Source organism: Pan troglodytes, chromosome 6 (assembly GCF_028858775.2).
Source record: "Pan troglodytes isolate AG18354 chromosome 6, NHGRI_mPanTro3-v2.0_pri, whole genome shotgun sequence".
Lineage (NCBI taxonomy): Eukaryota > Metazoa > Chordata > Mammalia > Primates > Hominidae > Pan > Pan troglodytes.
The window spans coordinates 88,916,991-88,944,839 of record NC_072404.2 but is presented as its reverse complement, the minus strand read 5'-3'; positions in this window follow the sequence as shown (position 1 = coordinate 88,944,839).

The window sequence follows — 27,849 nt, the reverse complement described above, 5'->3', positions numbered from 1 at the left end:
TGCAGGTATTACATGGATGAGAAATTCATCAGATGTATTTGTTCTTTCTTCTCTATTCTTATGTTTCTTTTCTCTTAATAGTCCACTGAATTTTTGCTCCCAGTACTTTAAGTTCTAGGGTACATGTGCACAACGTGCAGGTTTGTTACATAGGTATACATGTGTCATGTTGGTTTGCTGTACCCATCAACTCATCATTTACATTAGGTATTTCTCCTAATGCTATCCCTCCCCCAGGTCCCCACCCCACAACAGGCCCTGTGTCCAAGTGTTCTCATTGTTCAGCTTCTACCTATGAGTGAGAACATGCGGTGTTTGGTTTTCTGTCCTTGCGATAGTTTGCTAAGAATGATGGTTTCCAGCTGCATCCATGTCCCTGCAAAGGACATGAACTCATCCTTTTCTATGGCTGCATAGTATTCCATGGTGTATATGTGCCACATTTTCTTAATCCAGTCTATCATTGTTGGACATTTGGGTTGGTTCCAAGTCTTTGCTATTGGGAGTAGTGCCACAATAAACATATGTGTGTCTGTGTCTTTATAGTAGCATGATTTATAATCCTTTGAGTATACACCCAGTAATGGGATCACTGGGTCAAATGGTATTTCTAATTCTAGAACCTTGAGGAATCGCCACACTGTCTTCCACAATGGTTGAACTGATTTGCACTCCCACCAACAGTGTAAAAGTGTCCTATTTCTCCACATCCTCTCCAAAATCTGTTGTTTCCTGACTTTTTAATGATCGCCATTCTAACTAGTGTGAGATGGTATCTCATTGTGGTTTTGATTTGCATTTCTCTGATGACCAGTAATGATGAGCATTTTTTCATGTGTCTGTTGGCTGCATAAATGTGTTCTTTTGAGAAGTGTCTGTTCATATTCTTTGCCCACTTTTTAATGGGGTTATTTGTTTTTTCTTGTAAATTTGTTTAAGTTCTTTGTAGATTATGGATATTAGCCCTTTGTCAGACGGGTAGATTGCAAAAATTTTCTCCCATTCTGTAGGTTGCCTGTTCACTCTGATGGTAGTTTCTTTTGCCATGCAGAAGCTCTTTAGCCACTTTTATTAGTGTGAGCTGAGTAAATGTTTTCAGCCCAATAATGTCAGGGTTGGCCATATGCAAACTCCTGAAATAAAAAAGTCAAACCAAAAATACTATATCTGGAAAAAGTGTTGTTCAAAGCAGAAGGAGAAATAATTTCCCAGATAAACAAATGCTAAAGAAGTTCATCACCATTAGATATGCCTTATAAGAATTGTTAAGAGCTTCCTTCAAGTTAAAATGTAAGGACACTAGACAGCAAGAAAAAAAGTAAACAAAAATGGAAAGTTTTCTTGTAGAGGTAAATATATACATGATACAGAATCCTGTAATACTGTAAGAGTGGCAGGTAAATCAGTTTTAATTCAGGTGTAGAATTTAAAAATGAAGGCATGAAAAATATAATTATAAAATTATGCTAATGAATACAAAACATAAAAAGATATAACTGTGACTTTGATAACATAAAGTGTGGGAGGGAGACATAAAGGAGTAGAGTTTTGTTATGCAGTTAAAGTTAAGTTGTTATCAGTTTAAAATAGATTGTTATAACTGTAAGGTGTTTTATGTAGTCCCCATAGTACCACAAATAAAATACCCATAAAAGATGCACTCCCCCCCCAAAAAAGCCTGACAAAATAATCAAAGCCTGTCTCTACAGAAAAATCAATAAGACACAAAAAACGGCAGTAAGAGTAAAAGAAATTGAGAAAATAACTATAAGACACACAGAAAACAACTTAAAGGTGGCAATAAGTTCATCCCTATCAGTAATTATTTTAAATGTAAATACCACACTCAAAAGATTAAGAATGATTGAAGGGTTAAAAGCAATATCCAGCTATGTGCTGTCTATAAGAGATCACTTTAATTTTTTTTTTCTTTTAGAGACAAGGTCTCCCTATGTTGCCCAGGCTGGTCTCCAACCACTGGGCTCAAGCAATGCTCCTGCCTTGGCCTCCCAAATTGAGAATCATTTTAGATACAAGAACATATGTAGGCAGTCTAGGTGCAGTGGCTCATGCCTGTAATTCCAGCACTTTGGGAGGCTGAGGCAGGTGAATCACTTGAGGTCAGGAGTTTGAGACCAGCCTGGCCAACATGGTGAAATCCTGTCTCTACTAAAAATACAAAAAATTAATTGGGTGTGGTGGCATGTGCCTGTGATCCTAGCTACTCAGGAGGCTGAGGCAGGAGAATTGCTGGAAACCGGGAGGTGGAGGTTGCAGTGAGCTGAGATCATGCCATTGCACTCCAGCCTGGGTGACAACAGCAAGACTCTGTCTTAAAAAAAAGAAAGAAAAGAAAGAAAAATAAAGTAGGCAGAAAGTGAAAGTATGATAAAAAGTATTCCATGCAAATGGTAACCATCTGTTCAGCATGGTACTGGAAATCCTAGCCTAAGTAATCAAGGAAGAAAAAGAAATAAAAGTCATCCAAGCAGAGAAGAAAGAAATAAAATTATCTCTGTTCATGGATGACATGTCTAGTATATAGAAAACCATAAGAATTCCACAAAAATACTGTTAGAACTAAAAAACGACTTCAACAAATTTGCAGGATACAGTATTAACACCCCCAAATCAGTAATGTTTTACATTAACAGTGAAAAATCTTAAAAGGAAATAAAAGAAAATACTATCACTGACAGTAGCCTCAAAAAATAAAATACTTAGGAATAAAATTAATTAAGGAGGCAGAAGATTTGTGCACTGAAAACTACAAAACATAGCTGAAATAAAGACACAAATAAACAGAAAGATATTTGTGTTCATGGATTAGAAAACTTAATATTCTCAAAATGCCCATAATTAGAACTCCAGTGCAATCCCTATCAAAATCCTAATGGCACTTTTTTTTTGCAGAAATAGAAAAAATACTAATTTCATGTACAACAGTAATGAAAACATTATGGGAGTGGCAAAAGACAGATATGCAGACAAATGGAATAGGATAGAGACCAGAAATAAGCCCTCACTTAACATGGTCAAATAATCTTTCACAAAGGTGCCAAGACTACACAATGGGAGAATGGACAAACTCTTCAACAAATGGTGTTGGGGAAACTGGATATCCACATGCAAAGGATAAAGATGTCCAACTTTACTAATGTTCAACAAGCATAGGAAAAGATGCACAATGTCATTAATCATGGGAGCAACACAAATCAAAACCACAATGAGATGGGATCTCACACTCTTTAGGATGGCCACTGTCTGAAAAACAACAAGCATTGGTGAGGATGTGGAGAAATTGGAACATTTGTGCACTGTTGGTAAGAATGTAAATTAGTGAAGTGGCTACAGAAAATAGTATGGAGTTTCCTCAAAAAATTTAAAATATAACTACCATATGATTTAGCAATCCTACTTCTGAGTATTTAATCAAAAAATTGAAACAGGATCTCAAAGAGATATTGAACATCCATATTTATTGCAGCTTTATACACAATAGTCAATATGTGGAAGCAACCTAAATATTTTGGTTAAAGAAAATGTGATATATACATAAAGTGGAATATTATCTGGCATAAAAAAGAAGGAAATCCTGTCATAAGCTACAATATGGCTGAACATTGGGAACATTACACTGAGAGAAATAAGCCACTTATAAAAAGACAAATATTGCATGATTCTACTTATATGAAGTATGTAAAGTAGTCAAATTCTTAGAAAGAGAAACAGAATGAATGTAAAGTTTCAGTTTTGCAAGTTGAAAAAGTTCTACAGATCTGTTGTGCAACAATGTGCATAAAGCTAGCATTATTGTACTGTACGCTTAAAAATTATTAATGTGGCAAATGATATGTTCTTTGAATAAGATTTTTTTAAAAAACTAGAGTAATAGTATATGCATCTTCACAGGTTTGAAACAAAACAATTTATGGTTTGAAAGAAGATAAGATGTATGAGTCTTGCTCAGTATCCTGTACAGGCTCCCAAGACAACACACATTAGTTCCCAAGGGACCCCTGCTCAGAGCCTGAACTTTAGAAAGCCTAAGGTGTCATAAACAGACCCACTCAAAAAAATCATTATGGAACACACTAGTGCTCTCTCACTCCAATTGTGGTACTCAGCATAGACAGAGGACAATCCTGTAATCTTATAAACTCACTCTCATGATGAACACTATTCAAGTACGTCCAAGATAAATGTTTCTCCACATATTTTGTCCCCAAGTACTCAAAACAAAAAGTGTCCCAATCAAAATGTCATGGAGGTCTGTGAGAGTGGAAATGAAAAAGACAAAATAAATATCTTGAAAATCCTTTCTCTCAGAAGGCATAAATGCAATAGATTCTCAAATAGCAAAATATGGTTTCCAAGTGGATTTAGCTGACCATTGTCTTGCTTTTCTTTGTGTTCAATTTTAGTATGCAAACATGACAGGTGGGTAGCAGCCAGTGGCACACTACACCTGATGCACATGGAGGATGAGAAATACAATATTAATACAATTCATATTATTCCTAAATATGCATATATGTACATCTTAGATAACTACAAGAAGCATGATACTTATTTTTCACAATTACAGACAGATGAATATTGAATGCTAGAATTGTGAATAATTTTATTTTTTAAACATATTTTTAAAATCTAAGTAAAATTAAAAACTAAATGTTTCAGCATTATTTAATTATTGATCTTATTATATTAAGTATTTGCCTATTAGTTTTAATAAATCCGGTTGAAGATCTCAGAACTGTAACTTTTGAAAATATAATGAAAATATTTGTATTGAATTTTATATTTTTTTCTACTTAATAAAATATTTTCAAATTTTGTATGCTTGGAATATAATTAAAATTTAAGCACAAATATGTGACGAGCAAATGAATAAATAAGGTAGTCTTGGCAACATGAATTTCCAACAAAGTAGACCTCAAGAAAACAGGGGCATTTTATGCTGATAAAAAATTTACTGTTATAAATGTATGAACTGTGGATCTTCATATACACAATAACGGTATCAAATGCAGAAATAAAAAATTTAGAAATACAAAGAAAAATGGATAGCAATTCTATTGTTACAACATATTGTAACAAACTTTTTGGGTCAAATAGAGATAAAGAAAGCAAGAAGCAAGTAAATATATAATAGTTTTAGTAGTTGGAAGTAGCCTACTTAAGACATAAGGTTAACATTTTCATCTTTATAATGACCATTTCTCATTTTCAACCATCTAAAAAAAAATCTACAAATAATTCAGTCACAGCCTTGAAATGATTCTTACACTATTAAACATAATGCAATGAATCTAGAAACAAGTTTTTGAAGTTCTAACACAGCAAAAGTCTAAAAAATCCCACTCATTAAAAATAAAAAAACTCCTTAAGACTATGTAACTATTCACTTAGAAGTAAAATTTAAATTATAATTTCAAATATTTATACTGCATATATACAGCAGACAAAATATTTGCAAATATGACTAATATTCATATTATGCAACATATTAATCATTCCAAGTTAATGTCCTTAAACTAATTAATAGCAGCTGAAAAAGCATTAAAATTATAGTCTTCAGTACTGCTTTCAGGATTTATAGAGGGATGGAAGGTGATATATCTTAAAGCAGCAGCCAGAATTCACTAAAGATGGATTATTATTTTTCTTACTATTGAAAATGCTCCCTCTCATCTTTATTATTTAGCATTATATTTGGAGGATCTAGTTTAAGCATTATGGCATATAAAAATGAGGTGAGAAAACTAAGATCATTGGTTTGATGAATAGGGATGACTACCAGTTCCTGAAATACTGGACAAGGAATCAAAGCAAGGACTAGGGGACCAGAAGTCATTGATGCTATAAACATAATTTCCATGCTTCAGTCTTTTTTTTTAAAAAAAATGAAAATACCCAGAAGTCATCATTACTACTTAACATCATTTGAAAGTTCTGGACGACGTAATACTTTATAAAATAGAAATAATGCGGGAGAATAATAATATCACTGTTGGCAAATTATATAATTATATACTTAGAAATCTTAGGAGAAATCAGATTTATTAAGAGTTAAGCAAAATAGCTGAGTTTTTAAAAATACAAAAAAAGGATTTTCTTTATACCAGTTATTAATACTTGATAAGTAAAATAATCATTTCAAAAAGAAAATAAATCAAAGTAATAAACAAAGCATTAGAAATAATTCTAATAAGAAATGACTGCATCCAATTTTTAAAATTTATCCTTTGGAAACTTTGAATATGTAAAACGTCTTGTCTTCTCAAAGTACACCATATGTCTAACCAAAATCTCAAACAAAATATGTGTGTGTGAATGTGAAGACAATGTATAAATTCTAAATATTCTCAGGAACAAAAAATGGCCTAGAATAGCTAAGAAATTATCTAATATTTGAATATTAAGGCAAAATATTATTTACCACATATCATATAGTATAACAAAATTACAATAAAAATAATTCATAGTGTTATCACAAATGACACATTATAATTCAATGTGGAATAGACAAAAATAACAAAGGTTGTTAAGAAAAAGTGACCATTTAGAAACATACAATTAGAGTATCTGCTCACTTTAATCACTCAACTAAATTTCAAAATTAACTGTTGAAAATTAAAAGGTAAAGGTGATGATGTTGGGCTCTATTTAATTGCTCCATAGATAGGAAATACTAAATGTTTTTAGTACTCATGAAAAGAAATGCTGGCAAATTTGATTGTGTAATATTTAAAAGATTCTTGCTATTCAAGTACCAAAATGAGTTAAATTTGGAAGCTTGCAATAAAGGTGAAAGAAATAATATTATATACCTTGTTATATAAAAATTCTTACAAATTATTATAAAAATAGTACTCAATATGAGAAGATGAGCAGGCTATTCAAAAGGAACATACAAAGGGTAATGTACATTTGGTTAAAAAAAGAAAAAAGAAAGAAACATTTTCACCAGTAAACAGGAATGCAAATTTAAAGCAATGAGATAACATTTTTTTTTCACTTAGGACATTTTTAGATAATATCAGAACTAATACTCAGTGCTAATGAAGATAGAATGAAATAAGCTGAGGAGACAGGCCCAAACTCCCTTAAAAGCAATTTGTCAAAATACATTGTGCTTGAAAATGCTTCTCCATTTTATTTAGAAATTCTTCTTCAAAATGTCTGTCCTCAGTAAATAATTAATGTTGTCACAGACTTTTTATGAAACAAAATTTTGGAAACAAACTAAACGTCCAAAAATGTGAAATTATTTTACAAATTACAATGCATCAAGAGAATGAGATATTATCTAATATTTAATGCCATGCTTAATAAATGTTTCTTATAGTTCTGGAGTCAGAAGTCTAACTTCGAGGCATTGGCAAGTCTGTGTTCCTTCTGCAGACATCAGAAGAATTTCTTGTTGTTTTTTTTTCCATTTTCGAAGAGCATCTGCATTGCTTGGCTCTTGGCCCCTTCCTTGAATTGTGTCATCCTCTCGTTTCCACTGTCATATTTTCTACTTCTCACTCTGATCCTCTTACCTCCCTCTAATAAGGACTCTCTGATTACATTGGGTCCACCTGGATAACACAGGATAACAGGATGCCAACACAAGATTCTTAATCGCATTTGCAAGGTTGTTTTTACCATGTAAGGTAACACTCAAGGATTTGAGGATTAGGATGTGGACATCTTCGGGGAGCCATTATTCAGCCAATCATTGTGAAACAAAGTATAAAATGAAGATGGCATGTGCTATGGTCTGAATGTATCCACCCCAAATTTTTATGTGGAAACCTAATCACCAGTGATGGTATTAGGAGGTAAGACCCTTGGGACATGATTAGGTCATGAGAGCTGAGCCCCAGTGAATGGGATTAGTCTCCTTGATAAAAAGAAGCCCCAGAGATCAGCTTTGCCCCTTTGGCCATTTGAGTTTACAATGAGAAGATATCCATGAGGATACCAGCCATTTCCAGACACTATATATGCCTGCACCTTGATTTCGTGCTTCCTAACTCCAGAAATGTGAGAAGTAAATTTCTGTTGTTTACAAGCCACACAGTTTATGGTATTTTCTTACAGCAGCCAGAATGGAATAAAACAACATATAATCCTACCTCTCTAAATAATGGAATTATATTGTGATATTAATCTATTTCCAATGTTTTTCAATGAGAATGTAATACTATTATAATCAACATTGTTCAATGTCAGGTAGAATCTTTTAAAATTCTAATCTGCTTGTAATGTCTTAACAGCAGTTGTAAAAGCACATGCAAAAAGGACTTCTTTTTCCAATATTACTCCATACTACATTTAAAACCTTACTTTTCAGATATAACTAAGTAACTAAGTCTGAATACACAAACTTTAAACATTGAAGACCCCCCCACACACACACACTTCTTGGAATACTATATATAATTTGATCTTACCACATATAACAAGTCTACTGTATATGATTTTCTTGCTCTAAATGAATATCTTTAACACTTGTACAAAAAATAAATAAGTATCCTTTGTTTACACACAAAAAAATAAGAATAAAGTACATATTGTATTTTATCTTAATCCTTGAAGTATTATCAGTTGTTTTGCATTTTTTATAAATGCAAACATAGAGCTATAAGCTTATAGAAATTTTCTGATTCTATTCATAATTTTCCCATGCAATTTAATACTAGCATTAATTTAAAACTGGGGTCAGGTAGTTTTACCACCAATTTATGTATTTTTTTGTTAAAATAATTATAAATGAACATAATAGAAAAGTTCTCATAATAAAATTTGGGATTTTCCTTCTTTTAGCAATAATGTTGAAATGATTATCACTAGCCCCCTTTTCCCCTTGGTTTCTTTTGCAGAATTTTTTCAGTCAGTCACAGATTTTAATTTTGGTGTTAACCTTAAATACCCGTTCTTTATTCTGTATTGTCAACGGAATGCCATTCCTCGGAAGCCTGTATGAAATGTCTTTATGATTTTATGCTAAAGTTATTTAAAGGATTTTACTCTGAAACTAGCATTCAATAGCAATGCTGGAAATGCCAATTATTTATTAAACACAAAGATGAAAATCTAGTAACATTTTAAAGCTTTTAATAATTTCTCAGAGTATTCTATCTGAATTTGCTCACATGAATTGTATTAATCTCTTTATTGTTGGCTGAAACAGTGGTGTGCCTCTGCTCTCTGCCTCTGGATATTTCGATTTCATTTGGTAACTGCCAGGCCATCCTGCTGTGGAATTTATGAATCTCTTGAGTGAACGTAATGGAAAATATAATGGCACTCATTTGTGTATTACTTTAATTATGTAACTCATGGAGTCTTCTTGTTCACAGTTTAACCTTTACTTTTACCACTAGTAAATCTTCCACTTCTGCATTTTATTTGGCCCTGTTTTCATTTAGTTTTCTCACTACCTTTTGAGAACGAAACAATCAGAAATTACATGCTGATTTTTATTCTAATTCAAGTTAAGCTGGTGATGTTAGCTACCATAATTGTGTGGTTTGGCCTTGCTTTGAGAACATTTAAATGATTTTCCTCAACAGCATTTGCTACTTTTGTCTGATAACATGGGGCTTTGACACAGGAGTCCTTGGGTAACTCCAAAAGGTCAATTGAAAATAGTATTTCAATCAATTTCTACAATAAAGAATTCACCACTGGATGCTTATGGTGAGCAGCTTGAATTCCTTTCACCTTATGAGTATATTGAAAATGTATTTTATTCCATATGCACTATTTCTAAGCTATTGTTTTTGGTAACTTTCCGTCCTTTGCCATCTTTGATCTGTAAAGAAACAGATCGGACATTTTAAAATCTTTTGACCCAAGTCAGCAAGTTTGCCAATTAAATCACTCATTAACTTGAATTTTTGAATTTATATTCCAAGCAAATCCTTTAGACTTATTTAAAGTACTTAATTTGAGGTAAAAATATTTGCATGTTTTGTAAAAGGACTTACTATGTTATGCTGGTTTTCCTACAAGTACTAAATTTCATATCAAATTTTAGTAAGCTTCTGAACGTGATTTCCCAAGATTTCCAATGGATGTGACAACCACCTCTGGTCCCTTGACTTGTCTTTCTGTTAGCTCTGATGGCTTTGACTACTCCTCCAGTCATGCTTTCAAGCCCATGGAATTGCCTCTACTCTTAGCCATGACACTCCATGAGCTTCTAGACCATAATAATTTTATGTGAAAGCCTTGTCAACACTCAGTCACTATCAAATCCTTCACTCAATCTCTGGTCTTGAGAAAAACCTCTTTCATCCTTGAAAGTATAGAGAGTTCCATAACATATTTGCAGGTTATAAATAAATGCAAATTCATAAATACATTTTACCTTTTTTTTAACAATGTAAACAAGTTTAATTCTTCTGGATTTCGTATAAAATTTCTACTTATAATTAAAAATCAGCTTCACAAATTGTATTGGTTTCCTAACTTTAAAAATATTCTACTAAGTAATATAGATAGTAAATTATTTGGGAGGCCGAGGCGGGTGGATCACAAGGTCAGGAGATCGAGACCATCCTGGCTAACATGGTGAAACCCCATCTCTAATAAAAATACAAAAAATTAGCTGGGTGTGGTGGTGGGCGCCTGTAGTCCCAGCTACTCGGGAGGCTGAGGCAGGAGAATGGTGTGAACCCGGGAGGTGGAGCTTGCAGTAAGCCGAGATCTCGCCACTGCACTCCAGCCTGGGTGACAGAACGAGACTCTGTCTCAAAAAAAAAAAAAAATACAGACAGCAAATTAAATCTGTTTTCAATTTTAAAACACTCATCTGTCAAATATTCAAACTTTAAAACGTTATAAATGTATTGACTATAAAATATAAAACAAAATAATTTTATTTACATTTTAAATTTAAATTCAGTGATAAAGAATGATATATAAATATATATTACTGTTTATTCAGTAGATATAAGCATGGACATAGACATTTACCTGTGTAATTGTTTACCATGAAAAAGCTCTTTGCCTTTCTCCGTCCACAGCAATTGCATCTAACCTTTCTGAATACATGAATGCACTCATAAATAGAATAACTTATCAGGCAATTGTTTGTTTATTCAAAAATATACGAATACTAGATTGGCTGATATTTCAAGGTAAAGCATTTATTATTTTCATGGTTTTTATCTGCAGCAACAAGTAAATAACTACTTAGTAGCCTTGTTAGTCTTTTCATTGTATTTTTAAAAATCACATAAAAGAACATTAGGTAGAAAAATATTGCCCTTTACTTTGAAATTTAATAACTCATCCTAAATTTTTTACAAACTACTATTTCTTTTTTACTTTTTTAACCAAATACATTGAAAAAATAATAAATAATATTGGACAGAAATTTTTTTGTATATTTGTGCCATTGACTTATATTAAATATTAGTCCACTAAAATGTGATTTATGTTAAAGGTATGTTTTTTCTTCTAATGGAGGATAATAATAAAACTCTGAAAATATTTTGCATCATTATTTAACAGTGTATTAGTTCATTTTCATGCAGCTGATAAAGACATATCTGAAACTGAGAACAAAAGAGTTTTAATTGGACTTACAGTTCCACATGGCTGGGGAGGCGTCAGATCATGGTGGGAGATGAAGGGTACTTCTTACATGGCAGCGGGAAGAGAAAAATGAGGAAGAAGCAAAAGCGGAAACCCCTGATAAACCCATCAGATCTCGTGAGACCCCATTTTTTGAGGAGACATTCAAGCTGGCTACAGAAATTAGCATAAAAAGAAAGGATCCTATTGTTAATTCCCAGGGCCATGGGGAAAGTGTGTCCAGGCCATGTCAGAGACCTTCACTGCAGCCCATCCCATCACAGTCCCATGAGAATAGCATGGGAGTCCCATGAGAATATTCACGAGAATAGCATGGGAAAGACTGGCTCCCTATGATTCAATTACCTACCCCTGGGTCCCTCCCACAACATGTGGGAATACTGGGAGATACAATTCAATTTGAGATTTGTGTGGGGGCACAGCCAAACCATATCATTCTACCCCTGGCCCCTCCAAATCTCATGTCCTCACATTTCAAAACCAACCATGCCATCTCAACAGTTCCCCAAAGTATAACTAATTTCAGCATTAACCCAAAAGTCCACAGTCCAAAGTCTCATTTGAAACAAGGCAAATCCCTTCTGCCTACGAGCCTGTAAAATCAAAACCAAGTTAGTTACTTCCTAGATACAATGGGGGTACAGATATTGGGTAAATATAGCCATTCCAAATGGGAGAAATTGGCCAAAACAAAGGGGTAACAGGGCCCATGAAAATCTGAAATCCAGCAGTGCAGTAAATTTTAAAGATCCAAGATGATCTCCTTTGACTCCAGGTCTCACGTCCAGGTCACACTGATGTAAAAGGTGAATTCCCATGGTCTTGCACAGCTCTGCCCCTGTGGCTTTGTAGGGTACAGCTTCCCTCCTGGCTGCTTTCATGGGCTGGCATTGAGTGTCTGTGGCTTTCCCAGGCACACAGTGCAAGCTGTCAGTGGATCTACCATTCTGGGGTCTGGAGGATGGTGGCCCTCTTCTCACATGCAATCATGCTCAACTTGCATAATTATATTTGCATCATTAAAACTAATTACTAGGCAGTGCCCCAGTAGGGACTCTGTGTGAGGGCTCTGACCCCACATTTCTTTTCTGCAAAGCCCTAGCGAAGGTTCTCCATGAGGGCCCTACCCCCGCAGCAAACTTCTGCCTGGACATCTAGGCATTTCCATACATATTCTGAAATCTAGGTGGAGGTTCACAAACTTCAATTCATGATGTCTGTGCATGTAGAGGTTCAATACCATGTGAAAGCTGCCAAGGCTTGAGGCTTCCACTCTCTAATGCCACAGCCCAAGCTCTATGTTGGCCCCTTCCAGCCATGGCTGCAGTGGCTGGGACACAGGGCACCAAGTCCCTAGGCTGCACAAAGCACAGGGACACTGGGCCTGGCCCATGAAACCACTTTTTCTTGCTGGGCCTCTGGGACTGTGATGGGATGTGCTGCAGTGAAGGTCTCTGACATGGCCTGGACACACTTTCCCCATGGCCTTGGGAATTAACATTAGGATCCTTTCTTTTTATGCTAATTTCTGTAGCCAGCTTGAATGTCTCCTCAAGAAATGGGGTTTTCTTTTCTACTGCATTGTTAGGCTACAAATTTACTGAGATTTTATGCTCTGTTTCCCTTTTAAGATGGAATGTTTTTAACAGCACCTACATCACCTTTTTAATGCTTTGCTAATTAGAAATTTCTTCTGCCAGATACCCTTAATCATCTCTCTCTAGTTCAAAGTTCCACAAATCTCTAGGGTGGGGCAAAATACCTCCAATCTCTTTGCTAAAACATAAGAAGAGTCTCCTTTGCTCCAGTTTCCAACAAGTTCCTCATCTATATCTGAGACCACCTCAGCCTGGGCCTTATTGTTCATATAATTATCAGCATTTTTGTCAAAGCCATTCAACAAGTCTCTAGGAGGTTCCAAACTTTCCCATATTTTTCTGTCTTCGTCTGAGCCCTTTGCACAGCAAAGGAAATAATCAGCAAAGTGAAGAGACAACCCACAGAATTGGTTAAAATATTTGCAAACTATCCATCTGATCAGAAATTATGAACTAGAATATATTAGGAGCTCAAACAACTGAAAAAAATTAACAATCTAATTAAAAAATGAGCTAAGGACATCAGACATTTCTCAAGATAATACATACAAATGGCCAACAGGTATATAAAATAATTCTCAACATCACTAATTATCAGAAAAATGCAAATCAAAACCACAATAAGATACCACCTCTACCCAGTTAGAAATGCTGCTGTGGATGTGGAGAAAGGGAATCCTCATACACTGTTGGTGGGAATGTAAATTAATACAGCCACTATAGAAAACAGTATGACAATCCTCAAAAAATTAAAAACAGAGCTACCATATTATCCAGCAATTTCATTACTGGGTATATATCCAAAAGAAAAGAAGTCAATGTATCAAAGATATATCTGCACGTCCATGTTTGTGGTACCACTATTTACAATAGCCAAAATATAGAAATAACCTAAGTGTTTTTCAATGGATAAATGGATAAAGAAAATGCGGTATATAGAGACAATGCAACGTTTTTCAGCCATAAAAGAGAATGAAATCCTGTCATTTGTAGCAACATGAATGGAGCTGGAAGTCATTATGTTAAGTGAAATAAGCCAAGCACAGAAGGACAAATATTGGATGTTCTCTTCACATCTGGGAGTTAAAATTTCAGTGAATGTCATGAAGATCAAGACTAGATTGGTGGTTATTAGAGGCCGGGAAGGGTAGGAGTAGGGGGCAATAGAGGGGTTGATTAACAGGTATAAATATACATTTACATAGAAGAAATAAGACCTAGTGTTCAATAGATCAGTAGGGATATAATAGTTAACATTAATTATATATTTCACAATAACTTCAAGAGAATAATTCAAATGTTCCTAGCATAAAGAAAAGATACATATTTAAGGTGACAGATATCTCAATTACTCTGATTCAATCTCTACATATTATATTGATTATCAAATTATCACTTGTACCCTTAAAATATATACATCTATTATGAATCAATAAAAAAGGAATTTCACCTTACATTGGCATAGTGAAAAATAATTTCTACAATAAATAATGGGTGCCCTGTTTTAAAGGAAATCAGTTTGTCTTTTGATTCTATGGTATTCTCTTGTGCTTCTAGGACCCTTAATATCTCTAAATTGTTCCCTCATTTGCTTTTGTATAAAGTCCCCAAAAGATGTTCTCATTTATATCCAAGTCAACCTCTTCTTCCCTAAAACTGATAACTCCCAGATCTGCCACTTCTAATCCCATGCATTTTTAAACATCTTCCTTCAGATTTCCGAGTATAAAGTGTTCCAATACACTAGTATTTGCCAGTAAATACTGGCAAACCTGTATTTGGGTTGGTTGGTTCTTTGGTTGATGTCTTTTGTATTCTGCCACTAATAGAATCTTTTTCTTTCTGTGCACTGTTTTTTTTTTCTTTTTCTTATTTGACATAGTACAGCCAGACTGTACTCTGGAATGGGCCCCGTTTATTTCCCTGTGTATGTGTAAAAATAAGTTCATTGTATTCTCTGTCTCCTAATTATATTACTATGTTGTAGTCATGAGTTATGGATGGTTCGTTTGCTCCCCTTACTGGCCTGAATGGTTTTTGGAAGATGAGTGGAGAGATTTGGATTCAGGTAGCTGTTATTATCCTATAGAAAGATCACAAACCTGAATTACTGAAATGTGAGCAATGCACTTCTAGAATCCTCGAACTCTGACAGTTAAGCCTACTCATATTCACCTGTGTGGTCTTGAAGAAAGAAAGAAGATACAATTGTAAACATTTTAAAATGTTAATAATTCTTAGTAAGAATTGAACTAAGAAGAGAAATATGGAACTCTTCAAATAATTTGTTATTTACACTCTAGTAATAAAGGAGTTTTCAACACTCAACAACCAGTATTAGGTTCTGATACTTCTCCACTCAGCCATGTCAGTGTTGATTCTTGGTTACCCAGTCACAGCAATTGCCTGCTTGGGCCTGATTGGAGGCCATTCAGCTGTGGAATTATTGGCCTTACACTACCACTTCCACCTATTTATGTCACCTCAGCAAAAACTTCAATCTGCTGACAGGTCAAAGTAGATGACCAGAGGATACAGGTTGTAAAAATTCAGTAGGAACTATTCAGAGATGACAAGGAAGCAAAGGACTCTTCTTTCAAGAGGAGGTTTATTGTTTCTGAAGATTCAGTACCAAAAATAGTGTGGAGTTTTGGGTCTGACATGAGCAATAGTTAGGGGGAAAAAAAAAGACTCTTTAGAGAAAATTCTACCCTTCCTTCCAAGTCAAAGAATGATAGGACTTAGTCCCATGAGAACATTTTACACCTATCTATTAAAAAAAAAAAAAAAGTAAAAGAATAGTGAGAAATCCAACTGCATAGCACAGAAGCAGGGAGAAATTGTCCTCAGTATGCAGACACAATAAAGGTCCCTGTATGTACTGGCTTTGACTGGGAATGAACAGGAGATTGAGGTCTGAGTGAATATATGGAGGTGCAATGAAGCTTGTCTTTCATACCACTCAGGCCAGTCTCTCTGGGCTTCCTTTCCAGGAGTCTAGCTTCCTACCTAGGCTGGAGACACTTGCATGAGGAGTAGTCATCACAGCTACTGGAATGGAAGGTGGTGGTTACAGAAGGGGATAGATTCCTTAACTAAAACTCTTCATGTTGTCAGGGCTATCTGAAGCAAAGGATAGAACAGGGCAGGTCAGGATAATTTGCTTTGCAAAGCAAAATAAGTCAAAGAAAGACTTGTGCTATTAATTTGTCGCTAAATCAGGACTGAATTTCAGACTGAAATCTTAATCTGGGAAAACGTTCTATAGTAGCATCTTTAGCATTTATAGATTTTCTTATATTTATATTTAACTCTTAATGGATATGGTTCTATGCACATAATAGAATTTGCTTAGTGTTTCTTCGAATATATAAATGCTCATATATGTATCATGAGTCCTCTTGTCCTGAAACACAATAACTTACTCTTAAATTTGATTCTTATGTTTGATTATGCCATCCAATACCTAGTTCAGATCTAGGAGCACAGTAAAGATCAACTAATAACATCTTATTTTAATTGACAAATAATCTTTTCCCAGTAAGTGATATCAATAATGTTGGAAGTTGTTTCCACCACTGAAACACTGAACTTAACACAAAACACACACTTTTTTAAAAATGGAAAATTAAGCATATTAAGAGCATGCTTCAAAATCATTAATTTTAAATTACTTGTTTGTATAAAATTATAGTAATTCCTTGAAAACAACTGAAATAATTTTAATTTCCATAGGATAAGTGTTCCTATATTTATAATTAGGTTTTCTACTTGACAAAAGTCAGAAGACATTTGGGGTCTGAATTTACTAAATGAATTCTATTATATTGGGATATTTAACATTTCACATTCTGTGATATGTTTTAGTTCCACTAAAGTCAATATAAAAAGAGAACAGAACAAGAAATAAAGTATTAATTTTCATTTTGATTCAAAATGTGTCTAAAATTTAACATCCAGAAAATGCTAGAGCTATCCATGACCTCAATTTCAATAGACAGCATGCAGAGGGAGAATTCAATTGTACCATACAGACTTCATTAAATCAAGGGAACAATGGAACAAAAATGTTCAGAAAAATGCCAAACTACTTATTGACCAGCAGGATAGAAACTACTAGAGCAAACAGAATTTTGGACCTGACTTATGGCAGTCTGTCTACAAAAAGGAAGTTGAGGATTTTAAAAGAATGAAAAGAGATGTCATTATATCATGTTACTACTATATCAGGTTCATTTAAAAACAATGTTTTTGGATTTTAAAAAATGCTTAAAATTTTAATTAAGTCAAATTTGACAGGTCGATTTCTATTTCCACTAGTTCTATATTAAAACATTTATCATTCAGATAAAAATGTATAATTTTCACATGTATAAGTAAGCATATTAATTTTTCCATAAGTAGTGCGGTATTTATTATAGTTCCAAGCAAAAAATAAAAAAGCACACAGTTCAGTTTTAAAAATAATTATGCTTATAGTGTCTTAAAGGAAGCAAAAGATTAGCACATGACCTTTGTCACTGAAGGGTAATTTTCAGCCTTTGAAAAGCCTCTTGATAATCAAGATAACTTTGAAACTTTTTAATAATATGTCACAAGTAAACCATTGTAGCTGAAGTTATACAGAGCACGTTGCATGGCTTATATGTGGGACATGAATACACCTATTACTAAAATCCTATGCATCAAATGGGAAGAAAGCCAGAAACAGCAAAGTCATACCTTTTTCTCTCGTTTCCACATCCATTTGGTGACGTCTTTTTGTTGTTGTTGTTGTTGTTATTCTGGAAAAACTCATGGTTCTGATTTTACTCACCTATGTTCCTCTTTTTCTTCTTCTCCCCTCTGTCTTCTCCTCTTTCATCCTCTACTTCCTTCTCTCCGCATTTCACACTACTCTGCTCTGCACTCCCCTGTGCCTCTGTCTTCTCTCCCTTCCTACTCGTGTCCACGCCTTATAGTTGGGACTTTTTCAAGAGACTTCTACTGAAAAGGCTTTTTTCATTCAGACCCCCACAGTCAGAATAATTATTTGCCTCAAAGAATTATTTGGTTTTGATAATGCCATCTGAAAACATCTTCAATGGAGACTGCAGTTAAAATATAAAACATAAAACAACTGAAGTTCACAGTTTTTTGGGAGGCCGAGGCGGGTGGATCACGAGGTCAGGAGATCGAGACCATCCTGGCTAACACGTTGAAACCCCGTCTCTACTAAAAATACAACAAATTAGCCGGGCATGATGGCGGGCGCCTGTAGTCCCAGCTACTCGGGAGGCTGAGGCAGGAGAATGGCGTGAGCCCGGGAGGCGGAGCTTGCAGTGAGCCGAGATCGCGCCACTGCACTCCAGCCTAGGCAACAGAGGGAGACTCCGTCTCAAAAAGAAAAAAAAAAAAAGTTCACAGTTTTGAAAGACCATAATGCTGTGGCCCAGCCTACCTTACAAGTCTGACTTCCAGCCAGGGGTCTCTCACTCTCTAGCCACCACGGACTGCCTACTCTTGTTTTCTGAATATGCCCCACAATCCTTTGGTGCTGCGTCTTTGCCTGTGCGGTTTTCTCTGCCTGTACCAAGTCGCCCAAGTAGAACCCAATGATGTAAGTTTTAGCTATGTTCACTGCCACTGTCAGGAAATAAGTAGAGCAATCAGATATGAAATAACTCATCTTTGTTCAGTTAGCAAAAGGATTGAAATGGGAAACGAACCAGGTCTGCCAAAAAAAAAAAAAAAAAAAAGAATGCATTAATTCGTCCAATGTGCCAACCATGTGCCAGTAATTGTGGACTGGGAATATAAATGAGATGGACTTGATTCTTCCTTTAACAGAAGTTCTGTTTTTAAAGAAATACGATAGATTTAAACAAGGATCTTCATAGACTTTCTTAGGGACACCGTAAGGTACAAGTAACTAACCTCTGCTATTTTGTTCAGGAAAAGATCTCTTTTACAAAGTGACTCTGACAGAAACCCAAAAGGATGAGTCTGTCATCTGAAGAGGAGGAGGGCGCATTGTCCTACACACATATGAAAGCCTGAGGATGACAGAAAGAAGGATCTAGTCCCAAAACTGAGTTCATCATGGCTGGAGCCTCATGTGAGAGGGCAGATCTATTGAGAAATGACCTAGGGCCTGAAGATAAGTTAGGGGTTGGGATTGTATCCTCGAATCAGTGAGAAGGTATAATAATAGAGGATTTAGGCATGAGAGTGAGATGATCATATTTATGTTCAAGAGATATTCCCCTGGCTGCCCTGAGGAAACCTATCTATTCACCAAAAGATCTACCAAGGCTTATATGATTAAAAAAAAAAAGACATTATTTGAGCTTCACACTCGTATACACATTCGTATACACATTTAGAATCTAAAATTACAAGAATTTTTAACATACATTTTTCCAAAGATATGACTTAGAAGCAAAGGGATATATTTGGGATTAACATACACAGCAAAAAAAAAAAAAAATCTTGGTTTATTTAACCAATACTACAACTGAATAAATTATGTTACTTGATAATTATATATAAGATTAATAAGAATTGTCCATAATTCTTATTAATTATGGACAATTCAGAAGGCTTCTCAATATTAAACACATATAAGGAATATACTTATAAGTTATATATGATTTATTAGATAAAATGTTCCCCGCAAATGTCACTTTTGGTGCATATTTTTATGCAGTGTCTTTAATCAAAGAGAATATTAGAATAAACTATTATCTAATTTACTTACATGGTATCAGTTAGCTCAGTTCTCAAGATAATCATTAACAGAAATCAGTTCTCTCTTATACACAGGCATCTCACTTTCTAAAGTTTAATGTGTAATTGATATGGCAAATTGTTGGCATTTTCTAATAAGAAAGTTAAGCTGTACCTTCCCAGAAATGGTTTCAGTTCTGCCACAAGACTGAGTTTTAGTTAAGAATAAATGAAGCTAGTCATTGGAAGCCTGATATGTATTCCTTGTCTCCTTCACTGCAGAAGATGAGTACTCAGAAAACACCCTTTATCTGTTCAAAGGCAGATCCAGGTTTCATGGAACCTCTTTAAGAAAAACAAGACAGAAATTATCAACACAATCTTTGATATTAAAGTAAATATTTATTTATACTAAGAAGGCAGAGCACAAACAAAACATAAGTAAAATGTGACCAATATCACAAACATTACAAGATCTAGGATAAAAAAGACATATTAATTAATTAACTCTCTGACACATCTCTATATTATTTGCCTGCAAACATTTTTTTCAGTTTTTCATGAGACATTGATTCCATGATACAATTTTCTATCAAGATAATAGAAAGATAATTTCTTCTATTTTCCAATGTGGTTAAAATAATTATTGATAGTTGGGATTTGTAAGGTATGTATCATAATTTACATACAGATGTTTGTTTTACTGTTTGCAGCACTCTATAAACACAGGAACACTGGTAAATTATATTTTGTGCAATTCTCATCATAAAATTAAAAATGCATGGTACTTTTCTAATTTTACTCTCTCCATTTTTCCTTATATATTCCTTATATATTCCCCGTATATTATTTAATACAATCATTTTGAGAAGCCACCAAAGAGAACTATTTCTCCACTTGAAATTTTGACGTATAAGAATGTTAAAATAACTTTCCACAAAGTAGCTTCTGGATGTGTACATTTTAAACTCTGTTACTTTCACTCCTACTACTCCCATTATTTCCAGCGCTTGACACTGTATTGTATGCCTATGCAATAATTGGATCTCTGGGCTTGGATTTTTGTGTCACTAAGCCAGAGTGATTTAGCAAATGGGTGGCAGAAATCCTCCTGTCATTACACATGAATGATCAAAAATAATTTAACTTTTAAAGAAGTGATTACAAATGCCATAGTACACTAAATTCAAGTCTTCCAAATCACATTCACTTTAGCCAGATCCAAAAAATGCTCATTATTAGCCAATATGAGATACATGTAATAGAATTCACAGAGGAAAGTGATTGCATTTTTTAAACATTAGTTTATCAAAGTTTACAAAAACATATAACCATGTGAATACTTTGTAAGTGATCCTCTCAGGCATTGGTTGCATCCCTCTACAGTATACGAAAACTTTACGAGAATGTCCCTCTCCACTCTGATACCAGAATAATTACTCTTTTTCCTTGACACTTCAGGAAGTGGCAAGCTGTCCCCTTCCCAACATACACATACACACAGACACACACACACACACGCTCACACACACATTCCCACCATTACTAGCTCTGGAGTATTATACTATCTCTTATGGTTGTTTAAAAAACATCCCAATAGGATTATCCTTAAACTGAGACAGCCTCAACGTTTTAGGTTCTCCATAAATGGACCAGAGCCAAGAAGAGTAAAATGAAACTAGAGACTTTACCAATCAGAAACTGTCAACTAGCCTCTACCCTTTTCCACTCTAGTGTAGACTCAAGTCTTTCCACTTTATGCCAATCCAATACATTTTTTTTAAGTTCCTTCCACTTAAAAGCTTACTGCCCCCACTGCTGAAGTGGAACTCTTTGAACCTCTTCTGGTTCTGATGGCTCCCAGATTTGCAAATCTTCATTTGCACAAATAAACTGTTAAATTTATTTTGTCTTATGTTTTTCTTTAAATGTGGTTTTACCACATATGCCCATTTTTCTTAAATTGTTCCTTTATTTAAAAAATATTTAAATGAAAAACAAAATAAATATGAAATAAAAATTTGAAAAATTTTTCTCATTTAACCATTTGGATTGTACCATATTTTGCTGCAAGGAATTTGATATAGCCTTTTATTACTTCTTAGCTTAAATGTACATTTCTTACCAAGTTCTTTCCCAACCACTCTGTTGACACCATTTTTTTTTCTTTCATAGGCTTCATTTAATTTTTGTCACAGCAATTATTCAAATTAGAATTATTTATTTATTTATTTATCAATAGTCCCTGGTTCCAAATTGTTTCCTTTATATAAATAGCCACTAAATAAGTCATTATAGTAAAACTGCTACTGGTGCCCCTGGGTTATTTAAATCTCCCAGGATAGAAATCAAGAAAGATTACCAGACATAGCAGCAAAGAGAAAGAAAAAGCTTTAGCTTGTGCGCAAGGAAGTCAGCATCACAAAAGGAATAGGAGGGGTTGTATAGGAGGGGTTTTGCTAGCACTGGCACAGTGGCTTTACATGCTTTTTCATACATTACATGTAACATTAGCATTTTAAATTTCTACCCCTGGGTGTGCTTTTTCATATTAAAATGAGTAAGGAGTCATTATAAGTTGAAATTTAAGTCTAACTGCATGTATAGGTCCCTAGGGAAGTCCCTAGACCCCTAAAGCAGGGACTTGTGGTTAATAGCTTCTTGGATCTTTTGTTGCTGACTGGCTAGAAGTTAGGTAAGCTACAGCTTGAGTAAGGGCCTTTTGCTCTCTTTCTATAAACTACATCAAAACATAAACCAGCCAGCCTGTCTATCTTAAAACCACCCAGTAAGATATACTCACCTAGCCCTTATTACCAAAAGAGATGAAGTTAAGTTCTGACCTTTGGAGGGGTGAGTAGAAATGGAAGCAAGGGTAAGATATAAGACTAGCCATGGGAAATCAACAGGCAGCCTTATCTCACAAAAGAAGTCTCTGGATCTTCTCACGATGTCTCCCAGCCTGTTCTCCTTAGACCGACCAAAATAAAGGGCACTATGTCACCGCAAGATTATGAAAATCATTATTACTGCTCCAGATGTTCTACTCCAGTGACAGTTAATTCAATAGATATTTAAGGTAGGATACATACCTATTCTCCATTTGTGAGACTGGATTTTTTGGATCTCAATTACTACATTACAGCAGGGTTTTATTATATTGCATGAATGAGTGACTGAAGTCAAGTCTATGTCTTTTTCTATTATTTGAAAGATAACAAATATTTACATTTAAAATAGTACATGAGAATATGAAATAATTTAATTTTTACAAAGTGAATTCAAACTATCACAGTGCTTTAAGGTAAATAAAATCATTTTACTTTGTAAATAGAAAATCAGCTATCAAATGTTGTAAATTATCTATTTTCTTTTTAGGTGAATTACTGTTTAACATATTGGGAATTATATGTTCTGGGAAATCCAATGACTTTCTATTTTTGCATATGTATTTTTATTAATTTTAAAAAGGAACTTTACATCCATTAACTTATTTGATCATAAAGATCTTAGGATGTAAGTCTACTAATATGGTAAGTGACTCAATCAACATTCCTTCTGGCTCTGTTTTCCCTTATTTCTTATATTTTAAGGCTACTTATACTAAGAAGGTAGTATCTTTTTAGATTTCCTTACATCAAGTAAAGGATATGTGACACAATTCTAGTTAAGGCAAATATACAGAAGTCTCTGGGATTTCAGAAAAGTGTTTTTTGATCCAAGTTCTTCCTCTTCCTCCTCCATTACTTTGGCTTCCTGTCTGGGATGTAGCCATAAAGGTTGGAGATTCCAAAGCAGTAATGTTAGAACTATAAAGAAAAGGATCACAGGAACAGAAAACCAAACACTGTATGTTCTCACTCATAAGTGGGAGTTGAACAATGAGAACACATGGACACAGGGAGGGGAACATCACACACCAGGGTCTTTCGCGGGTGGAGGGGTGAGGGGAGGAGGAGCATTAAGACAAATACCTTAATGCATGTGGGGCTTAAAACCTAGATGATGGGTTGATGGGTGCAGCAAACCACAATGGCACACATATACCTATGTAACGAACCTGCACATTCTGCACATATATCCTGGAACTTAAAGTAAAATAAAAATAAAAAATAAAGAAAAGTTTCACAACATCACAATACTTTGGCCCTGAAATCTATCAGATAACAAATCAAGGCCAGTGGTTTCCTACTTCTTGGCATCTTTTTGCATGGTAATAAAATACACTCAAATTTATTTAATCCTCACTTTAGGGTAATAGTTTTATGGTACGTACAGCCAAAAACAATCAACAAATAATACAGTGACACAAGAATATTATTTAATTGATGAGTAAACTGACATTCAGCAGTACTTGAACAAGTTTACTCACAGAATAAGGGTTATAGCCTTTACTCAAATTAGGATGTTAGAAAGAAAAGTATTTCCATTCACTAAGAGTTTTAATATAGGGGAGAAATGAAACTTTCATTAAAACTAATATACTGAAATATGTGATAATTTATTAGGCTGGGTGATTTAATAGTAAAAATAGCTAGTACTTTGAATAGTAACTATGTGCCATTCACTTTTCTAGCCATCTTACATATAATAACTCATTTTATTCTCTACATAAGTCTACTTTATGAGTGCGATATTATACACAGCTTACAGGGGAGAATATTGAGGGTATGAGTGGTCAAGTGGTTTTAAGTAACTTGTTATAGATGATATAGTCAATAAGTGACAGAGCTGCCATTTGGACTCAGGCAGTCTGAATCCAGCAATTGTACTCTCAGCCATTGCCTCACACTATTTCTCATGCTGCAGTTATTTCAGCCTTATAATCAATCCACGAACTAGATCTTTTCATTCAAATTTTTAAGATAAGGTATATGAAGCTTAAAGAGTTATGAAAAAATTTTGAAATGCAATAAATGGAAAAATATTAACACTTAGCACTTAATATGTGTTAGGCACTATTCTAGGTAGTTTACATATATTAACTTAATAACAAAATAACAATCTGATGAGGCTGGAATTATTTATTATCTCCATTTTATAGAAAATAAAACTGAATCACAGGAAATTTGAAAAACTTGCCCAAAGTGACATAGCCAGTAAGTGGTACATATTGGACTCTAACCCAGGCAATCTGGCTCCAATATTTGGCTCTTAAGTGCTTTAATAACAAAGTACATGACCTTCTACTCTAATGCATAAATAGTAAAGGCTATTAAAATTAATGGAAGAGATAGAGAATATTTACTGAATTGTCAAATAAAGCTTCATGAAAGGGGAAATTTAATCTGAAAAAACCTTGAAAGGATAAGAAAGTAATTAGCATAAAAAATGAAATTGAGATTCAAAAAATATCTAAAAGAAGAATATCCGGGACTATAGTGTCAAGTAGAAGAGCAATGGCATTCAAGGAGATCAGTTATATTTTAAAAACCAATAGATTAACTCTAACTTTTCAATTTGATAATTAAAAAGTATTCAAAGTCAACTTGTCCTACCTTCACCTATACTTGTTCAATCCTTGATTATTATCACTTTATTGAATTTAACTATTTGCCAGTTTATGTTCTGACTAGCAGTTCTTAGGCCCCATGAAAATAAAATTTTAAAGCTATGGTTTCTGCCTTCAAAGTAATTGTCATCTTCTACATTTTTATACCATATAACTGTCACGGGCTGTCATGTTCATCATCTCTTCTTCAATTTTTGGATCTGACTGATTTCAAAACATTAACAAATAATTCAACAGATCAGTGCAATTATCATTTATAGCACAACTCCTATTTGCTAGGATTGCAGAAGCTTGATGCGGGGAAAGACACAAAACAAGTAATTACATTACAATGTGGTAATGAAGCAGTAGGGTCCACACCTTCTGGCATCAACAAAGAGGGTCATGATGGAGGAGATGAAGTGTCAACTGGGCATTTAGGAGATAGCCTCAGAAACTAATATTTAATTCAAGACATATTAGTGGGAGGTTACTATATATTGGATACCATGCTAAGAGGTGATGACACAGCACTGAAAACTTCAGACCAACTCACTCTCCTTCAAATTTTGAAATGCCAACAGGATTAATGCAATTCTGTTAGAAAGTTGCTGGAGAATAAAGAAATAGAGGACTCAAGAAAGAAAAGAATGAAAGAACAGGGGAGAGGTCATGGCAAGGAATTCAGGAACTCACAGAATGTGTTCATGCCCTGAAACTAACTGAAAAAGAGGGAGAAGCTACAACAAGAAAGAGCCAAATGAGAAGAGAATCAATCACAACACTTGAATGCAATAAGTTTTATAGTTTGAGAAAGGTCAGATATCCTGATAAATCTGGAAAGAACAACAATCAGTGAATATCAGAGGTGACTAAAAAGCGCACTGAATTGATGATTGAGTGTGACAGTTTCAGTCTTCTAGCTATGCCTTACCAAGTTAAAGTAGATGTTTTTCTTGGTACCCATGGAGTGAAAGTTAGATTGCATTGGAATGATGGTGTATTTCACTCTACAAAGTTGTCTGTGAGTTGAAACTATGCAAATTGAATCTCATTTGAATTAGTTTTAAGGAATTTGCAATAGAGAACTATGCTTCTTTGAATCCATTGAAAAACAAGTAAACATTTCTAATCAGAATGACTTCTTTATACTTTTTAGTAAATGTGAAAGTCATGTGGGAGTCCTTTCCTGATGCTTTAGTAAGCATTTTTTGTTTTATAAAGTACAATGCTAAACCCTGCATGGGAATCTATGACATTAAGATGTACTTTGTTATTGTCAAGATGGCTTTGTAGGTTTAGGTTTTAAGGAGCCCCACCTTTGCTTCAGGTACATAGCAGTGACAGATAAAATATAAAAATAAATAAGCCAAACATAAATAATAAGACTAAAAAAAAGGGAAAGACCTCCACAAATAAACCCAAAACCACTGTGTTAGCTTATATTATGAGCCTACTAAACTAGTTAGAAGCAAGTAGAGATGACTGGAAAGTCTCTTCTCTCTATAACAGATAATAAAATTACTCCATAGGCAACAGAATAAATTAACCAGGCTCAATGCATGACAGCAGGATCTGGGCCAGAGGGCCCTCCCACTCATTCTCCTGAATAAATGGTGAAAGATATTGCTATCATGTCTACCTAGAGTTCTGGTTTATATAAAGCTACATACCTAAGAAAGAAAAAAAATATGTAAACTTTCTCAACCAGCAACCTAGCCAACCTACCCAATGGTTCAGTACCTGGATGTCATGTCAGGAGAGAGTTCTGCTGTCAGTGCAGGTATGTAAGCCCCTACAGAGCAACCCTACAGCTGATATACTGGACAAAGTACAAAAACAACTGCCAGAGGATACTAAGTTGTAAACAAAGTCAGGCAGAGTATGGAGGAGTCAAAACTTTGAACTTCAACCAAAAGGGTTTTCATTTTGTTTTGACCTTTCCTGCTATGGGGAACTTCAAGAACCGTTTCTTGGGAGGCAGCATGACTTGCTTGCTTTGGGACAAGCAACCTTGTGCCAGACGGGATAGGAGAAAAATTGATCTAGAAAGGTTGAAATGGAGGAAATAACAGATCTGGGAAGCTGAGGTTGGGCATCTGTATTCCAATGACAAAGTATAAACTATCCCGGCCGGGCATGGTGGCTCAAACCTGTAAACCCAGCACTTTGGGAGACTGAGGCAGGTGAATCACTTGAGTTCAGGAGTTCAAGACCAGCCCGGTCAACGTGCTGAGACCCTGTCTCTACTAAAAATACAAAAATTAGCCAGATATGGTGGTGCATGCCTGTGGTTCCAGCTACTCAGGAGGTTGAGGCACAAGAATCTCTTGAGCCCAGGAGGCAGAGGTTACAGTGAGCTGAGATCACGCCACTGCACTCCAGTCTGGGACACAGAGTGAGCCTCTGTCTCAAAATACAAAAACAAAAGCAACAAAAACAAAAACTAACAAA